Source organism: Mytilus trossulus, chromosome 8 (genome assembly GCF_036588685.1).
Source record: "Mytilus trossulus isolate FHL-02 chromosome 8, PNRI_Mtr1.1.1.hap1, whole genome shotgun sequence".
NCBI classification, from domain to species: Eukaryota; Metazoa; Mollusca; class Bivalvia; order Mytilida; family Mytilidae; genus Mytilus; species Mytilus trossulus.
In genome coordinates, this window is record NC_086380.1 from 2,026,113 (window position 1) to 2,044,225 (window position 18,113).

Genomic DNA, 18,113 nt, shown 5'->3' on the forward strand with positions numbered 1-18,113 from the left:
GAATTATTTAAAAACAAAAATCGGAATCTATTCCAAACTTTTCATTTTGTGTATTTGTTTCAAATTAATGTAGGTTTTTATCATATCATCTTATTGAACAAATCTATTTATAATGATTTTGCTTTGAACTAAATTTTCAGTGGATTGAAAGATTTTTTTGTCTGATTTTTAATAAAAAGAACCGTCTAGTGACTATAATTGAAATAGCTTCTTCAACGAAATAGCACTTGATAGCTAATTCGGCGTAAAGCAATCATAAATCAATCAATGCACAATATCACATGAACACGGAAAAAATAAATTTTTATTTCTTACTTATTTGAAGCGATTTGACCAAAATTTATGACCACAAAATACATTTGTTTTAATCGTGTTGTCAAAGGATTGAAATGAATTTTAACCTAATGTTAAAAATTAGTAAACATGCTTATGAGCTTTGAAAAGATACAGAGGTTATTTATTTCTAGTCCCCATTGATAGCAATACACTACTAAAAATTGTCCCCCAAAATTATAAGTCAGATCAGTAGATCAAAATAAAGTTAACTGCGAACAGAAAATAGTAGCGGGTACTGTGCTTTAATAGATATATGATAGGTATCGTCAAAAATATTTGCTTATTAAGAAATGACTGTAATTGTTTTTCTATATATTCGTAATAACATAAAAAATGTGGTACACACTGAATTTCCAGTATGCAACACATTTTTTTAATGTTATTTCGAATAGAAAGACGCAATATTACTGTCATTTAATTCAAAATTCCGTTTTTAACCTTAGCAAATAATGAAAAAACGTCGATGACGCAAAAGTCACAAAACATTGTCGAGGAGCTGAAAGACAAAACTCTGTCATGTGAGACAATCAGAAGACACGTAACATCTAATACCAAATCACTCATTTAATAAAACATTTGAACAATATAGAGCTCAATGAACGCTGATGTCAAACATTTTTTTCACAGTTTTTACACAAAAGGAAATATTTGTACATTTCTGTATTAAATAAATCACTCAATACAAGATTGCTGAACGTAAAAAAATAAGACTAGTTATCAAACCCTTGTCAAAGACTTTCCCACCCATAATATACTTTTTAAATCCATTCAATTAAGAAAAAAAAGAAATGGAAACGGGGTATGAATAAAGGCAACAGTAGTATACCGCTTTTCGAAAATTATAAATGGGTTGAGAAAAAAAACAATCTAAAAATAAATATAGAAAGGGTAGTTAGTATAATTGGCTCATTAGGTTTTCTAAGCTAATAGCATTTAATATACGAACTTATAGGAATAAACAGCTGACATTACTCCTTGACATATAAGAAAGTAGGTATCAATATTATGTCTATTTTTTTAAATTCCTGCCAATTCATTAATGTCCATCATTAACAATTAAATCATTTATTAGCCAGACTTCCTTTTCAGTCCATTTTTGTCGAGCCTGCAACTCTTGTTAGAGAAAGCTCGACATAGGGATAGTGATCCGGCGGCGGCGGCTACGGCGGCTACGGCGTCGGCGGCGGCATTAGCTAACTTCTTAAAAGCTTTATATTTTAGAAGGTGGAAGACCTGGATGCTTCATACTTTGTATATAGATGCCTAATGTTACGAAGTTGCCGTCAGTCACATGTCAAATGTCCTTGACCTCATTTTTATGGTTCAGTGACCACTTGAAAAAAAAAATCAGATTTTTTGTTATGTTGAATTCTCTCTTATTATAAGTAATAGGATAACTATATTTGATATGTGCGTACCTTGCAAGGTCCTCATGTCTGTCAGACAGTTTTCTCTTGACCTCGACCTCATTTCATGGATCAGTGAACAAAGTTAAGTTTTGGTGGTCAAGTCCATATCTCAGATACTATAAGCAATAGGGCTAGTATATTCGGTGTATGGAAGGACTGTAAGGTGTACATGTCCAACTAGCAGTTGTCATCTGACCTTGACCTCATTTTCATGGTTCAGTGGTTATAGTTGATTTTTTGTGTTTTGGTGTGTTTTTTCTCATACTAAATGCAACAGGTCTACTATATTTGTTGTATGGAATGATTGTAAGGTATAAATGTCTAGCGGGCAGATGTCATGTGACCTTGAACTTATTTTTATGGTTCAGTGGTCAAAGTTAAGTTTTTGAGTTTTTGTCTTTTTATCTAATACTATATACCATAGGTCAACTATATTTGGTGTATGGAAATATTTTATGATCTTTATGTCAGTCGCGCAGGTTTTATTTGACCGTGACCTCATTTTCATGGTACATTGCACAGTGTTAAGTTTTTGTGTTTTGGTCTATTTTATAAGTAATAGGTCAACTAAATATGTTGTATAGAAGCATTGTAAGCTGTACATGTCTGCCTGGCATGGTTCATCTGAACTTGATCTCATTGTCAAGGTTCATTGGTTTAGTTATCTTAATTAATGTTAAGTTTATGTGACAGTTGTAATAAAGCTTTATACTTAGGACTATCAACATAATATCAATGATTAGTACAGAAGGCGAGACATTTCAGCGTGTGCACTCTTGTTTATACAAAGGGATTTGTAATTTTAATTTATTTTATTAATCCAAAGACTAGATGTGATAAAATCCTATTAATTCTTAAAAGCCACTTTGGTTTGGAGTTCAGCACAAGCATTAAAACCCTCCTGCCAAAAAAGATTTTTTTACTTGTGTTCTTGGACCTTTTTTATTCGAAAGTCACACACTTCAGTAGACGAAACGCACGTCTGACGTACAAAATGTGATCCCTAGTATCAGCTTATTTATGTATCAGACCAAGACATTAAGTCGAATATGTCACTTGTTAGTTCAGAAGGTATCATTCGACAGAAAGACAAATTACTTCACTCTTAAAAACACTAATAAAATAACAAAAATACCGAACTTCGAGGAAAATTCAAAAAGTCCCTAATCAAATGGCAAAATCAAAAGCTTAAAAGATCAAACGAATGATAAGGATGTTCTTATACTGGACAGAAAATCCTAGCCGTATTTGGCACAACTTTTTGAAACTTTTAATCCTCAATGCTCTGCAAACTTTGTACTTGTTTTGGCTATCGAACATGTTTTTAACTGTGGTTAGTCATGCTAGTGCTAGGACGAAATTTGCGTCTGTCGTATCAAATTGAAAACCTGGTACATTTTGATAGTTATTTTTAGTGTGTTTCTCGGTCATATTTGTTCTCCCATTTATTTGCGTTGAAGTCCTCTCATGTTATTATGTCATTTCAATTCTATTTTTTAATATTGCCATAAAAGCGGGAAGTTCGGCATGCCACACAAGCAGGTTCAACCCACCATTTTTTTTTTCTGAAAATGTCCTGTACAATGTCAGGAAAACGGCCATATATACTATTAAACGAGAAAACCTAAACGTGTGTGTCGCTTCTCTTCTTTCCACAATAAATTAAACATCATGTCTCTACGTCATATAGGTACCGTGCATAGTCGCATTTGTCATCCATTCATATGATTATTCAGATTGAATTATTTTGGGAGAAAAAAGAGAAAAAAAGCATCCGAAAATTGTATCCGTCATTGGACAAAATTTTAAGTCAGATTAGACTTCCGGATTGTGTTTTTTCTGTATACTTGCATATACTACGAATAAAGTGTATTTTCTGTCTGCTATCATTTTAAAATTAACTATCCACGGCGGTCAAAGAGTTTAATAAAAAGAGAGGGTCTGTATACTATATCAATGACCGCAGTGGGTTGATTAGTAAACTGAGAATTTAAAGTAAAAAACATAAAATATACAGCTAAAATAAGAGCTAAAATTCTTCATGTGTTAATAAAATTAACAGTAAAAAAAAAGTAAATTGGAAAAAAAGGTGGAGCCGGGCTAGAAAAAAACATTTTCGTGTCCCAAAGTACCTGTTACTTTTGAGATCTTTTCTGAAATTCTCCAGTCATTAAATCTTATACAAAAATTCATTGATTACAAAAAAAATGAGAAATTATTACCATTGAGACAACTCTCCTAAGAGACCAAAATGACACAGAAATTAACAATTAAGGTCACTATACGGCCTTCAACAACGAGCAAAGTCTATACCTGTTAGTTAGATATAAAAAGCCCTGATATGACAAACGAGAAAACAAGCGGCCTTATAATTTATGTACAAAAATTAAAAGAAAAAAAAGTATGAAACACATAAACAAACGACAACCACTAAATTACAGGCTCCTGACTTGAATGTTCATCACACACTGAATGTATGTGCATATTGAAATTGCCGGACAACAAAAAATGGGAATTTTGGAAATAAAGGAGTAGGGATAAAAACAACAACATTTTCTTGAAATTCACAAGTCATTTAATCTTTCACAAAATTCTTTCTACACCACTTCACATTCTTTCAACCACACACTGAATGTCCACGATTTCGTGGGTGTGTTCTAGTTGTTATATTATTGTTCGTTTCTGTGTGTGTTATATTTTAGTGATGTGTTACTGTTGTGTCGTAGTTCTATCATATTTGATGTGTTTCGATCAGTTTTAGTTTGTAACCCAGATTTGTTTTCTCAATCAATTTGTTAATTTTGAACAGTGGTATACTTCTGTTGCCTTTAGTTACAACTGTCATATTCCTGACTTGCCCACTTTTTAGAACAATCATTTTCTTATGTAATAAATGTTGGATTAAACCTGGTTGTATGGCTATATATACTTTTATAAGTCCTTGCTATTTTAGCTTAATGTTCTTAGCGAAAATGCAGGAAAAAAACCTTTGACATTAATTACAAAACATGAATTTTATCATAATATACTTATATAAGGTTATATATACACTGAGATTCTAAAGAATTAATTAAGAGTTATCTTAAGCCATAGAAGAACAATACTAATTCAAATCGAAATGATCTAAATATGGAATTATTTTTTTTTAACGATAAATGACCACTAATGAAGTAGCAGTGTCTTGACCGACAAAGAACAAGTTTTATCGGAAGATGATAATCAACGCTGATATTTATTGTCTGAAATATACAAAGAAGATCTTAATGTTTCATAATCGACTTTTCTACCTACTGAGTTGTGCCCACTAAAAATGATTACACATTAAAACTATGACTTTGCGAATTTCACCTTAGTTTCTCGTCATTTGGTCAAAAGAGGGGCGAAAGTTTCCAGAGGAACAGTCTAACTCATAAATCGAAAATAAACTGACAACGTCATGGGGAAAAAGGCAAACAGACAAATAATATTACGCAAGCAACATCATAGAAAACTAAAGACTGAGTAAAACGAACACAACCAAAAACTGGGGGTTATCTCAGATGCTCCGGCAGGGTGGGCAGCTCCTGTTCCACATGTGGCAATCGCCGTGTTGCTAATATTATCACAAACCCAGTATATTGTGACCCATGGAGAGTTGTATCATTGCAAATTATTTCATATTCCCATTTTATATAATTACAAACAAAAAAAAACAAAAAAACAAATAACAACCAAGTATACTAGATTTATGATATTTTTCTGTAATCAAATTACTACCTGCAATAATTTGACTTTTATATAATTTACACAAATATTGCTCTTTCTAAACTTAATGTCACGATTAGAGCAAATTGAAAATGAAAAATTGCTAAATGGATACAAATAAATTGTTTCAGATCATCTGTTTCAACACAGCTTTTAGAAGCATTGATAGATACAGGCAACGGTAGTATACCGCTGTTTGAAATTCATTAATCGATTGAAAAAAAACCAAATCCGGGTTACAAACTTAAGCTCAGGGAAACACATCATATATAAGAGGAGAACTACGGCACAACAGAAACCCACCATTAAAATGTAACACACACAGAAACGAACTATTATATAACAATGGTATTTTCCTGACTTGGTACAAGACATTTTAATAAAATTAATTAAATATTGGTGGGATGAACCTAGTTTTGTGGCATGCCAAACCTTCACCATATATGACAATGTTAAATATAACATTAAAATGACAACATTACATGATAGGACTACAATACATTTAAATGGGAGAACTTATAGGGCAGAGAAAAATTTATGACAAACGCGTATATTTCATCATTCTAATTGTAAACGTCCCATTTCTTAGAAGAAACATATAATCTGCCCCATACGAAGAGTTTACACATTTGTGTTAATTGTAAGACCGTGTTCAATAGTTATCAAAGGTACCAGGATTATAATTTAGTATACCAGACGCGCGTTTCGTTTACATAAGACTTGTCAGTGACGCTCATATCAAAATATTTATAAAGCCAAACAAGTAAAAAGTTGAAGAGCATTAAGGATCCAAAATTCCAAAAAGTTGTGCCAAATACGGCTTAGGTAATATATGCCTGGGATAAGAAAATCCTTAGTTTTTCAAAAAATCAAAATTTGGTAAACAGGAAATTTATAAAAATGACCACATTATTGATATTCATGTCAACACCGAAGTGTTGACTACTGGGCTGGTGATACCCTCGTTCAAACTATGAGGACTGCGCTAACCGGGTGTGTGATCCTAACGAAAAGACTGTTACAATAGAGCGTTGAGGGGGAATGAATGAGATCAACACTACATAAGCTTTACGGGTACCATCACGTTATGGTTGACGGGTGTCAAAACCTACTATCGACACGTGTTCTGTGGTATAATGTCTTCACGTACCAGTAAAGTTGTCTGATTCTTGCTTTTACATATTGTATTCTATTCCCGATTGTGACATCTGTATTGAGTGAATGAGCGTACTAGGTGACGCATGCATGGATAGAGAAACTATGTCGACACACTCTTTCGCGCTCCTTTGGAAGTTTATGCAATTCTTGCAGTTCCTGTTTTCTATTCCGTCTCGATTCACGAGATCTAATTATAGCTCTTCATTTTTGTATTTAGCTTTTAACTTTCAAGAATTTTGGCGTCTAGCATCACTGAAGAGTCATTTATGGTCTGTTGCAAACAAATTTGTAATGTTAATGTTATCAAACATTGGTAAACGCGTCTGGTATCTATAATGAGTTTGTTTACAATCAGTGGGTCGATGCCACTGATGGTGGAGTTTTAATTCCCCGACGGTATGAATTATCATTAACATAGTCATATTTATAAATTGACTGTTTACAAAGCTTTTGAATTGGGTACAAAATTTAATCCTGGTATTTTTGATGAGTTTATCTACTGGTGCCTTATCTTAGGATGATAAAAACAAATACTTTATTAAACAACTATCTGATTCAAACAGCGTACAATCCATTTATGTATTGTTGTCTTTTTGTTTATTTTCTTTTGTTTCAGATTCTGACCTCGGACTCGGACTTCTCTTAAACTGAGTTTTACTGTGCGTATTGTCATACGTTTGTTTTATCTACGTTGAATAGAGGTATAGGGGGAGAGTTGAGATATCAAATCATGTTTAATTCCACGTCAAATTTGCGCCTGTTCAAAGTCTGGCTTTTGTTAGTCTTTTATGATTTTGAATTTTAGTTTCTTGTGTATAATTCGGAGTTTAGTATGACGTCCATTATCACTGAACTAGTATAACAAATTGTTTAGGGCCAGCTGAAGAACGCCTGCGGGTGCGAGAGTGTCTCGCTTCATTGAAGACCAATTGGTGGTCGGGTTGTTGTCGCTTTGACACATTTTCATTTCCATTCTCAATTTTATAATGTACAATGAATTAGCAGTAGTTTATCTAGTATTGATTGATTAGCGTTTAATTTACGCCACCTTAGCAAAAACTGGATATATCGCCGCTGTTAAAATCTAGTAAATTCATCAACTTATTGATTGAGTTAAATGTCCAATAGAAAATATGACGAGTATATTTAGAATCAGGAAACTGAACAAGTGTTCATGATTATATTCATTTTCTCTCCAGAAAATGTTCAATTACATTTCATCATTGCATTATAGTATACAGGAAATTTATAAAAATGACCACATTATTGATATTCATGTCAACACCGAAGTGTTGACTACTGGGCTGGTGATACCCTCGTTCAAACTATGAGGACTGCGCTAACCGGGTGTGTGATCCTAACGAAAAGACTGTTACAATAGAGCGTTGAGGGGGAATGAATGAGATCAACACTACATAAGCTTTACGGGTACCATCACTTTATGGTTGACGGGTGTCAAAACCTACTATCGACACGTGTTCTGTGGTATAATGTCTTCACGTACCAGTAAAGTTGTCTAATTCTTGCTTTTACATATTGTATTCTATTCCCGATTGTGACATCTGTATTGAGTGAATGAGCGTACTAGGTGACGCATGCATGGATAGAGAAACTATGTCGACACACTCTTTCGCGCTCCTTTGGAAGTTTATGCAATTCTTGCAGTTCCTGTTTTCTATTCCGTCTCGATTCACGAGATCTAATTATAGCTCTTCATTTTTGTATTTAGCTTTTAACTTTCAAGAATTTTGGCGTCTAGCATCACTGAAGAGTCATTTATGGTCTGTTGCAAACAAATTTGTAATGTTAATGTTATCAAACATTGGTAAACGCGTCTGGTATCTATAATGAGTTTGTTTACAATCAGTGGGTCGATGCCACTGATGGTGGAGTTTTAATTCCCCGACGGTATGAATTATCATTGACATAGTCATATTTATAAATTGACTGTTTACAAAGCTTTTGAATTGGGAACAAAATTTAATCCTGGTATTTTTGATGAGTTTATCTACTGGTGCCTTATCTTAGGATGATAAAAACAAATACTTTATTAAACAACTATCTGATTCAAACAGCGTACAATCCATTTATGTATTGTTGTCTTTTTGTTTATTTTCTTTTGTTTCAGATTCTGACCTCGGACTCGGACTTCTCTTAAACTGAGTTTTACTGTGCGTATTGTCATACGTTTGTTTTATCTACGTTGAATAGAGGTATAGGGGGAGAGTTGAGATATCAAATCATGTTTAATTCCACGTCAAATTTGCGCCTGTTCAAAGTCTGGCTTTTGTTAGTCTTTTATGATTTTGAATTTTAGTTTCTTGTGTATAATTCGGAGTTTAGTATGACGTCCATTATCACTGAACTAGTATAAAAAATTGTTTAGGGCCAGCTGAAGAACGCCTGCGGGTGCGAGAGTGTCTCGCTTCATTGAAGACCAATTGGTGGTCGGGTTGTTGTCGCTTTGACACATTTTCATTTCCATTCTCAATTTTATAATGTACAATGAATTAGCAGTAGTTTATTTAGTATTGATTGATTAGCGTTTAATTTACGCCACATTAGCAAAAACTGGATATATCGCCGCTGTTAAAATCTAGTAAATTCATCAACTTATTGATTGAGTTAAATGTCCAATAGAAAATATGACGAGTATATTGAGAATCAGGAAACTGAACAAGTGTTCATGATTATATTCATTTTCTCTCCAGAAAATGTTCAATTACATTTCATCATTGCATTATAGTATACAGAAGAAGACATTCCAATGTTACTTGAGTATGAATAATAGTTAATAAAAGAAAGACAAAAACAATTAGTGCAATTGCCATGGTAACTAATTGGAAAAGTACCTTAAGGGGCAAGCCAATTTCCACTGAATTTGTGTCAATCACTGGAAAAGAGCATAATTACAACCTATTGAAAATTTCTGGAATATTCTTGAAAGATTTGTCCGTAATTTATTTGCGGTACACGTGACCATTGAAGATAATATTTAAAACTTAACGTTTTTGAAATCATTAGACGTATGGAAGGAAATTTTTAAACCAACAAGTCATTTTTTTTATCTTATAACTACTACCAATATGTTTTACTTTGGTTAAGAATGACCTAGTCCTACTTATACAGTTTTAAAAAATAGTTGTTAAAATTAGACGTCATCTGTACTGATGTAAAACACAAATAAATGTTCCGACAAAAAATATCTAATCTCATAAAAATCTAATAAAGTCCAGACTGAAGTGGATTTAGGCAACTAAAGGTCACCGCACAGCAGGCAATAATGAGCCAAATGTCAACAATATGAATCGGCTTTTAAACAACTTGACATACACAAATGTAAAAAAATAATAATAAAACCCAACACTAAACCATTTTCGACATTTGAAAATGTTTGTACCAAGTCAGGAATATGACAGTTGTTGTCCATTCGTTTGATGTGTTATATCATTTGATTTTGCCATGTGATTAGGACTTTCCAATTGAATTTTCATCAGGGTTCAGTATTTTTGTGATTTTACTTTTTACAGACTTTGATTTTGGAAAGGTACTATGCAGATTTTGGCTGGATTACACATCTTTGTATCTTAGTTACAGTGTAACCCTCTCACATTGAAAATCAAAAGGACAAAATCAGTTGGAAATAATTTGATTGACGCATCTGACAGGAACGATGCATACAAAACAACATAGACACAAAGTACGGGTCTTGTAGTACTCGTAAATACTGAAAACAAAACTAATCATAGAAACCAGGACTAAACTTTATATATACGTCAAACGCGCGTTTCGAAAAATCCAAAAAAGATAAAAAAAAAAAAAAAAAAAAAAAAGTTCGAAGTTGAAGAGCATTGAGATTCAAAATTCCTAAAAGTGTTGCCAAACACAGCTAAGGTAATCTATGCCTGAGGTAGAAAAGCCTAAGTATTTCAAAAAATTCTAAATTTTGTTATTTATGAATATAACAATATCAATGGAGTTAGTTCAAAGCCAACATAAAAATTATGATAAATCATGATCTTCCAGACCAAAGTATTGTTAAAACAATAAAGTACACAAATGAATCTGATTAGATGTGGATTAGATAATTTTAAACATGACCTTGTTGGGAAACAAATTAGCAGAAATTGCCCCATATCTCTTTTCAAGTCACGTAAATTGCACACCAGGTCAAATATCGTATCACAAGGCATATTAAATAGGCATCAAAGAATCAAGTAATTCGAAACCATGATAATATGCGTTTGGAAATTGTATTTAACTGTATAAATAACCTTTAAATCAAATATGGAATAAAATAGAATATAATAGAAAAAGGCATAGTTGCAGAATTGTGTTTAACATTGAAAAGTAAACTGATATCGTATACAACCGTCGGATTGTACTTGGTTGATACCCCTACTGGTAGAGAAACCCTCCGCGAGGGAATAACCAGCACAGTAGCCACTGAATTCTCTGTTGAAATAACATATTATAATTATATACATATTTATCAATTTACAATTTTCCAAACAAATTAATTGTTCGAAAAAACTTTTGATGAGTTTTAAACAACCACTGGGTCGATGCCACTTCAACTGGATGTTTAATCATTGAGGGTTTCAGTTCCGGAACCAGCACTAGATATCAGTGATTAAATTAAATTCTTACCACTTTGAATTGTTAAAATATAAATACTTTCGACTCCAGAAATAGGCTACCTTCGCTGTATTTGTCAACACCTTTTGGAGTGTTTAGGTTCTCAATGCTTCTTAACTTTGTTTTTGACAATTTTTTAACCTCTGTTAATCCAGATGAATCATTTGACGAAGAAATCGTGCATCTCGCGTATTAGATTTTATACCGGGTATCTTTGATTAATTTTTAAATATAGTTTTGAGAAATTATCCAATTAAATCGTATTGACAGATTGTTTTATTCATAAAATAATTCAGAATAAAACAATATATGATGATAGATATGAGACGATCAGAACACTGAGGACGAATCTGCCTACCATTACAAGAGCACATGAGATCCACCACGATATTTGATTGGGTTTTGTATTGGATAGTTTTTAGTTGTTTTTAGGTGTTTTCTTCTATTTGTTTATGTTCTTCTTTTTTTTTCAATGGCGTTATCAATTTATTTTCGACTTTTGATATTTATAAAATTATTATCTTTCAAATGCCATAAGAACTGACTCTTATTTGATCATTGTAACTGTCGTAAAACTAACACCACAAAAGGTTTAATAATTAAAAAAAAAAAAAAAAAAAAAGACAATGAACGTCATTTCTATCTGCGATGCTATTTTCTCTCCTGAAGTTAACTCTTATAATAAATATTATCCCCTTTATGTAAAGTATTTTACAAATGTTTCTAGTTTAACCACGTGTTTCCTTTGAAATGAGATATATTCTTAATATATAATGGAAGAAATAATCTGTCTTATACGTGAATCAACGTCATCTGTCAGCATAGATAAACTTACATGGCTGTAATCGGATATTATCGCTTTCCACTCTGAACGAATTTCTTCTTATTAATTGTGAATTAAGCTAAAATGGAAATATTCGCATTAATTTAGAGTTAAGCTGTAATGGAAATATATATTTTTATATCCTCATTTCATAGCTAATCAATTTTACTGTTCTCTATTTTTACAGGGAACTATGTCAATCGTTATATGCTCTGATCCTCTTTTCCTTTTCATAAATAGAAATAATACGTGCTTCCTGACATGAAATCAAGTAAATATTAGTTATGATATAACCGGTACCAATTTCTCTGCACCAAATATGTATATACATATAAATTGTTGAAAATTTTTCACGTTCGATTTCGAATTTTCGAAAGTTTGTTGTTTAGATTTTAATCCAAACCTGAAAAACCGCCAAATAACGTTGATTACAATGTCGATGTTGATTGTGACAGCAAAGTTTCTGCAGAAAAGTTTTCTTGTGTATCATCCTACTGTGAACCGTTTCACAACTTTTTATTTGGTATTAACTTTGATAACCTTGCAAGAACACTAAAAGTTCCTTTTTGTATTATACGTAGGCTTTATCGATTTGAGGGATATTAACTCCGAAGATATGAGACGAATACCTCTGATTTCAATAGAAGAAATACAAAGTAAAATAACTAAAATATCGAACTCTAATGAAAATTTAAATTGGGAAGTCCCTTATCAGATGGCACAGTCAAAATCTCAAGCAGATCTTTATTTTGTTCTCTTTTTCTTTAAAAACGCAATTAGATTTGATAATAGGAATAGTGCCATTATCTCGAATTTTTTAGATGCAATAATACTTTCATAAGGTGCGTGTTTCGTATTAATGGTTTTGTTATGAAGTCTTATTGCATCTATTCTTGGTATTTCTGTTATTTGTTTTGGAATATAAATAGCAGTAGCATGCATTTCTGTAGAAATAGACAATGCAATTTCCCACATGAATCCCCTTCACGGCAAAAACTGTGCCACATTTATTATAATGTTTCATAAAACAGTATATCCTAGAAAGGAAAGTTGATATACTGTTTCATTCAAAGGTCAATACAAATGACTGTGTTACTTATTTTCAATATTTGTATACTCCGAAGTTCTAAGGCTTTATTCTGTTATTTAAACTCTATCCATCCCTTCTCTTCGGGTCTGCTCGTTATTCAAAGTTTGCTGATACTATTTGTTTTTATACTTGTAAAATTTCCAAGTTATGTCTCTATAAGATGAAACGAGTACATAAACAAAACAAAAATCCATGAATACTATATATATCTCCCAAAAAGGGCGTGGTTTGTGAAACAACTGTTTTTACAAAGTGCAAACTGTACTATCTTGGTTTTGGTATGGATTAAACAGAAACAGTTTTCTTCTAAATGATAACTCGTCTATGTTAATATTGTCACACTGTCTGTTCAAGACTTTCAAAAATATTTACTATGGTTCTGTAAACATATTGTTTCTCGTAAATAATAATTTTACACGTTATCTTGTATGCTACCTCTCATTTTCCTTTCAACAGCAGTAACTGTTAATGTGATAAACTAATTAATTTGTTAAAATGTTTGTTTAAACTGCTGATTTAACACCAATTTGTAACTATGCTTTTTGAAAGGTGCATACAGTGTAGCTTCTTTTTATAATTTGTAATATTGTGCGACAGTATTTAACAGGCTACCTTAGCTAGCTTCCTCCAGTAAAGTGTTCATGTTTACTCTGTTTTCCAAATTACTTTTTTAGTGTGTTCCATCTTTTATTTCTTTATCAAGTTATAATTATTGTTGTTCGGTTCTTAACTGCACTTTCAGATTTTTTTTTTATATAAAGGGCTTTTAAGTCTATATGTAAAAGAGGTGCGTCTCTGTGAATGTAAATTTGGTTCAATCAAACAACATCTTTTGCTTCTAACCAGTATATAAAAACATTGGATATGATTGCCAATAAGACTACAGGCACATATTGAATATCTCGGGGTTAAACATTTTGAAGGTACCAACCCTTCCTTAACCTGAGTCAGTGGTGTAACAGTACACAATAAGAAATAACTATAAAATAAGTTAGAGAAGGGCGTAACTCATTAAATTGTTACAAAGCATTACACTAACAAACAACTTCAAAGACCGGATGTATTTTAACAGTAACTGGGAGCTAATAAAAAGCAAGTATCAACGAATTAACAGAATCATGTATCTTAGACTGAGATATTATTCAGTACACACTCAACCAATTTAGTGTAAAAATTACAATAATTACAGTTAGAGAAAACATGACCTTGTGGAATGCTAAAATATTAGTATCGACAGATACAGTGTTAAAATAGTAACCTTTTAAAATAATATTATTTAATAGACTAATTTAAACTTGTTTGTTTATATAGATTAGAACGTAGGGTTTCCCGTTTGAAAGGTTTTACACGAGTAATTTTGGGTCCTTTATAACTTGTTGATCGGTGTGAGCCATGGCTCCGTGTTGAAAGCCGTACATTGACCTACAATGGTTTACTTTCACCAATTGTTATTTGGATGGTGAGTTGTCTCAGTGGCACTCATACCACATCTTCCTATATCTAATTAGTTTACCTGGAGATTTGAAACATTTTTGGGCTTTATAAGCAGCATCTCCCTATCGAAACTGTTGCCTTTTGTAACCGAATTATAAATTATATCGCACTGAAATTGTAACGTCTTGCTACCATTTCTCACTTAACAAAAAAATCTTAAAAAACTAAACAATCCAGCAGCACCTGCATACGGGATATAAAATATCACAATTGATTCACTATTCCCGTGCTTGCATTTCCTATTATAATTGTCTTGATAGGGGGTTGCTTCTCACATGTAAGCTATTAAACCTGAGTTTCAAATGGTGAAGTTGAAATCATTCCTTCGTAAATTTTACGGACGCTATCAGTTGGTTGACCGTTATGGAATAACGATATCGAATATGTTCCTGGAATAGAGACTGATATAGTTTGTCAGCTGAACTAATTACAGCAACATCTTTGGCGAGTTTCAAAAGGTTGTTTAAGAAGAATCTCTATTTGTGTAGTAAAAAATATATATTCACGAGGACATGGTTATGAGAAAAAGATTCATACTAGATTACGCTTAGGGCTAAGTGCTCTTAATGACCACTTGTATAAATATAATATAACAATAAATAGGTTTTGCGATTTCTGCCCAGGTAACTGCATTGAAAACACTGAGCACTATTTAATTCATTGCGCCCGTTACCAGAACTATCGGACTACTCTTTTACTTGGAATTAAGAATCTGCTTTGTCAAGATATAAATATAGCAATGTTGCGGGATTTATGTCCCAACTATCTGAGCAAAATATTAATAGAAGGTAGTGATGATTTGTCTGATGATACTAATTTAGAGTTGTTTGAGTGTGTGTTCCGATTTATTAAATCTTCGAAGAGATTTTCTCGATAACTTATTTGTTCTTTAATTTTTATAATTTTTTTTCTTGTAATAAAACATAAAAATATAAGGTTTGAAACACATATTCCATTTGACCTGATTGTGCTCAAAATTGTCTTTCCATAATCACTCTTCTATATTACTGAATCATACATGTTTGTTAAGTCGTGTGCATATGAGTAAGAATGAGCGAGTAATTGGATGGGTGTGTAGTCAAATTATATGTGTATGTCTTGTCCTGTACATATTGTCTTGTCTTGTGTTTAACATGTTTGTATTCAAAACTTTGATAATTGTGAATCTGTATATATCTATGTTGAGGAGATCCACACGGAGCCTCTGGCTGTTGGCAATCCTGTTTAAATAAATAAAGAATTAAATTATGTTCCTTACGTCATAACTACAATCACCTTCCCTTTCATGAATGTGAACTGTCAAATCAAACAATTCAATGGATTTGTTATCACATATGCAACACGACGGGTGCCACATGAATAGCAGGATCTTCCGGAGCACCTGAGATCACCCCTAGTTTCTGGTGGGGTTCGTGCTACTTATTCTTTAGTGTTCTATGTTGTGTCATGTGAACTTTTGTTTGTCTGTTTGTCTTATCCATTTTTAGCCATGGCGTTGTCAGTTTATTTCCGATTTATGAGTTTGACTGTCCCTTTTGTATCTTTCCGCGCTCTATTTTTCGTTAAAGTTAAATTAGACGATGGAATAATACAGGAGCAATGCGAGCCTTGTATTTCCTCAACTTTCTTTTTGCTCGTACTTTTTGTGTACCAGTACATATATATTGTATATATAACGTCTATGAAAGGTAATAACAACAGGTTGAAGAAAAGTTCCTGTCGATGGTATCTAATTGGGATTTAAGCATATAATGATAGATGACAAAATGGGAAATAAAACCGACATTTCCTTTTTTCCACCATACCTATATATTATTATATCGCAATTATACAATATGTCAATCTCATTACAATATAGATCTCTGATTTTGTAATTCTACATACTAGCTGTAGTATAACGAAAGCAGAAATCTATATAATAATTATATTGATACAATTTATTTGTTCCCCAACTGTGATGTGTAATAAACGAATAAAAGTATCATTTGAAACTAACAATATTGTCATTTTGTTTGTCTCAAGCGTCATTTATAGTTTTTTTATGTACTTTATTATTGATGTGTCATGTGTACTATTGTTTGTCTGTTTGTCCTTTTCATTTTTAGCCATAGCTTTGTTAGTTTATTTTCGATTGATGAGTTTGACTGTCTCTCTGGTATCTTTCGTCCATCTTTCATTACTCAGAGAGTATAATACAAAGGAGGGGCGTGGTTGATCGATTACAACCATATTTTATCCAAACACATTTTGTCTTTTCAGTCCGGATCAGTTTTAGTACTCATCATAGAAACCATGATAAAAAATTTATATTAACGCCAGACGCGCGGTTCGTTAAAAAAGGATCATCAGTGACGCTCGAATAAAAAACTAGTTAAAAGTCCAAATAGCGACCAAAGTTGAAGAACATTGTGGACCAAATATTCCTAAAAGTTTACGAGTTATGAAACGAGTGACTCGTGAAAGTAATGTTTATCCAATAATTAAACAAATACATGTAGATGTCATATACATAGTGTTCTGTGCACGTTTATATCATTTCTTACACAAAAATATCGTGCAATCGTCATTTTTTCTCTATCTGTTATGATGTATGATTTACCAAATATGGCGCTAATTAATTGCCTTGTTTTGAAGCCGTGGTTTACCGAAAGTCATCGTATAGTAAACAATCAACAAAGAAGCATGAATATTGAACACGTGTATAACATGTAAAATCAGAAAATAGTGTATCTAATTGACAGATCCATGCTTAGTGTGATCACCAGATTCTTACGAGAAGATCACGTTATGGTCACTTGAATACGGGAAACAGGTTGGATAATTGCTTCCTGGAAGCAAGCAATTTAAAAAAAGTAAACTTAGTTTTGAAAAGTAAAGAATATTCTTCCAAACAAAGTATAGGGACACTAGTTTTATAAGTTACTACTGGACAGATACATTCTTAAATGGTGAGCAATATATATACATACCCTATATACCACAAAACCAGGTTCAACCCACCATTTTTTTTCATAAAATGCCCTGTACCAAGTCTGGAAAATTGCAATTATTACATTATAGTTCGTTTCTGTGTGTGTTACGTTTCTATGTTGTGTCTCTTTTATGTCGTAGTTCTCTTATATTTGATACGTTTCCCTCAGTTTTAGTATGTAACCCGGATTTGTTTTTTTCTCCAAAATACTACTGTTGCCTTTATTTATAGCTAGCTATGCAAGTCCATGATATAGTAAAACATATGAATAGTGTTCTAAGGAGTTTTAACATAAAAATAAACTGTAAAAACAGTTAAATTTGGTCACCAGATAAAAATAAGGACTTAGAGCGAAAAAAAACTGAAAAAAAAAGTTAAAAAGTAACAGTTTTGGAGCATTTCCCTTTAATAAAAGCTACTTTGAAATATCAACCAGTGCACCTCTAAAGA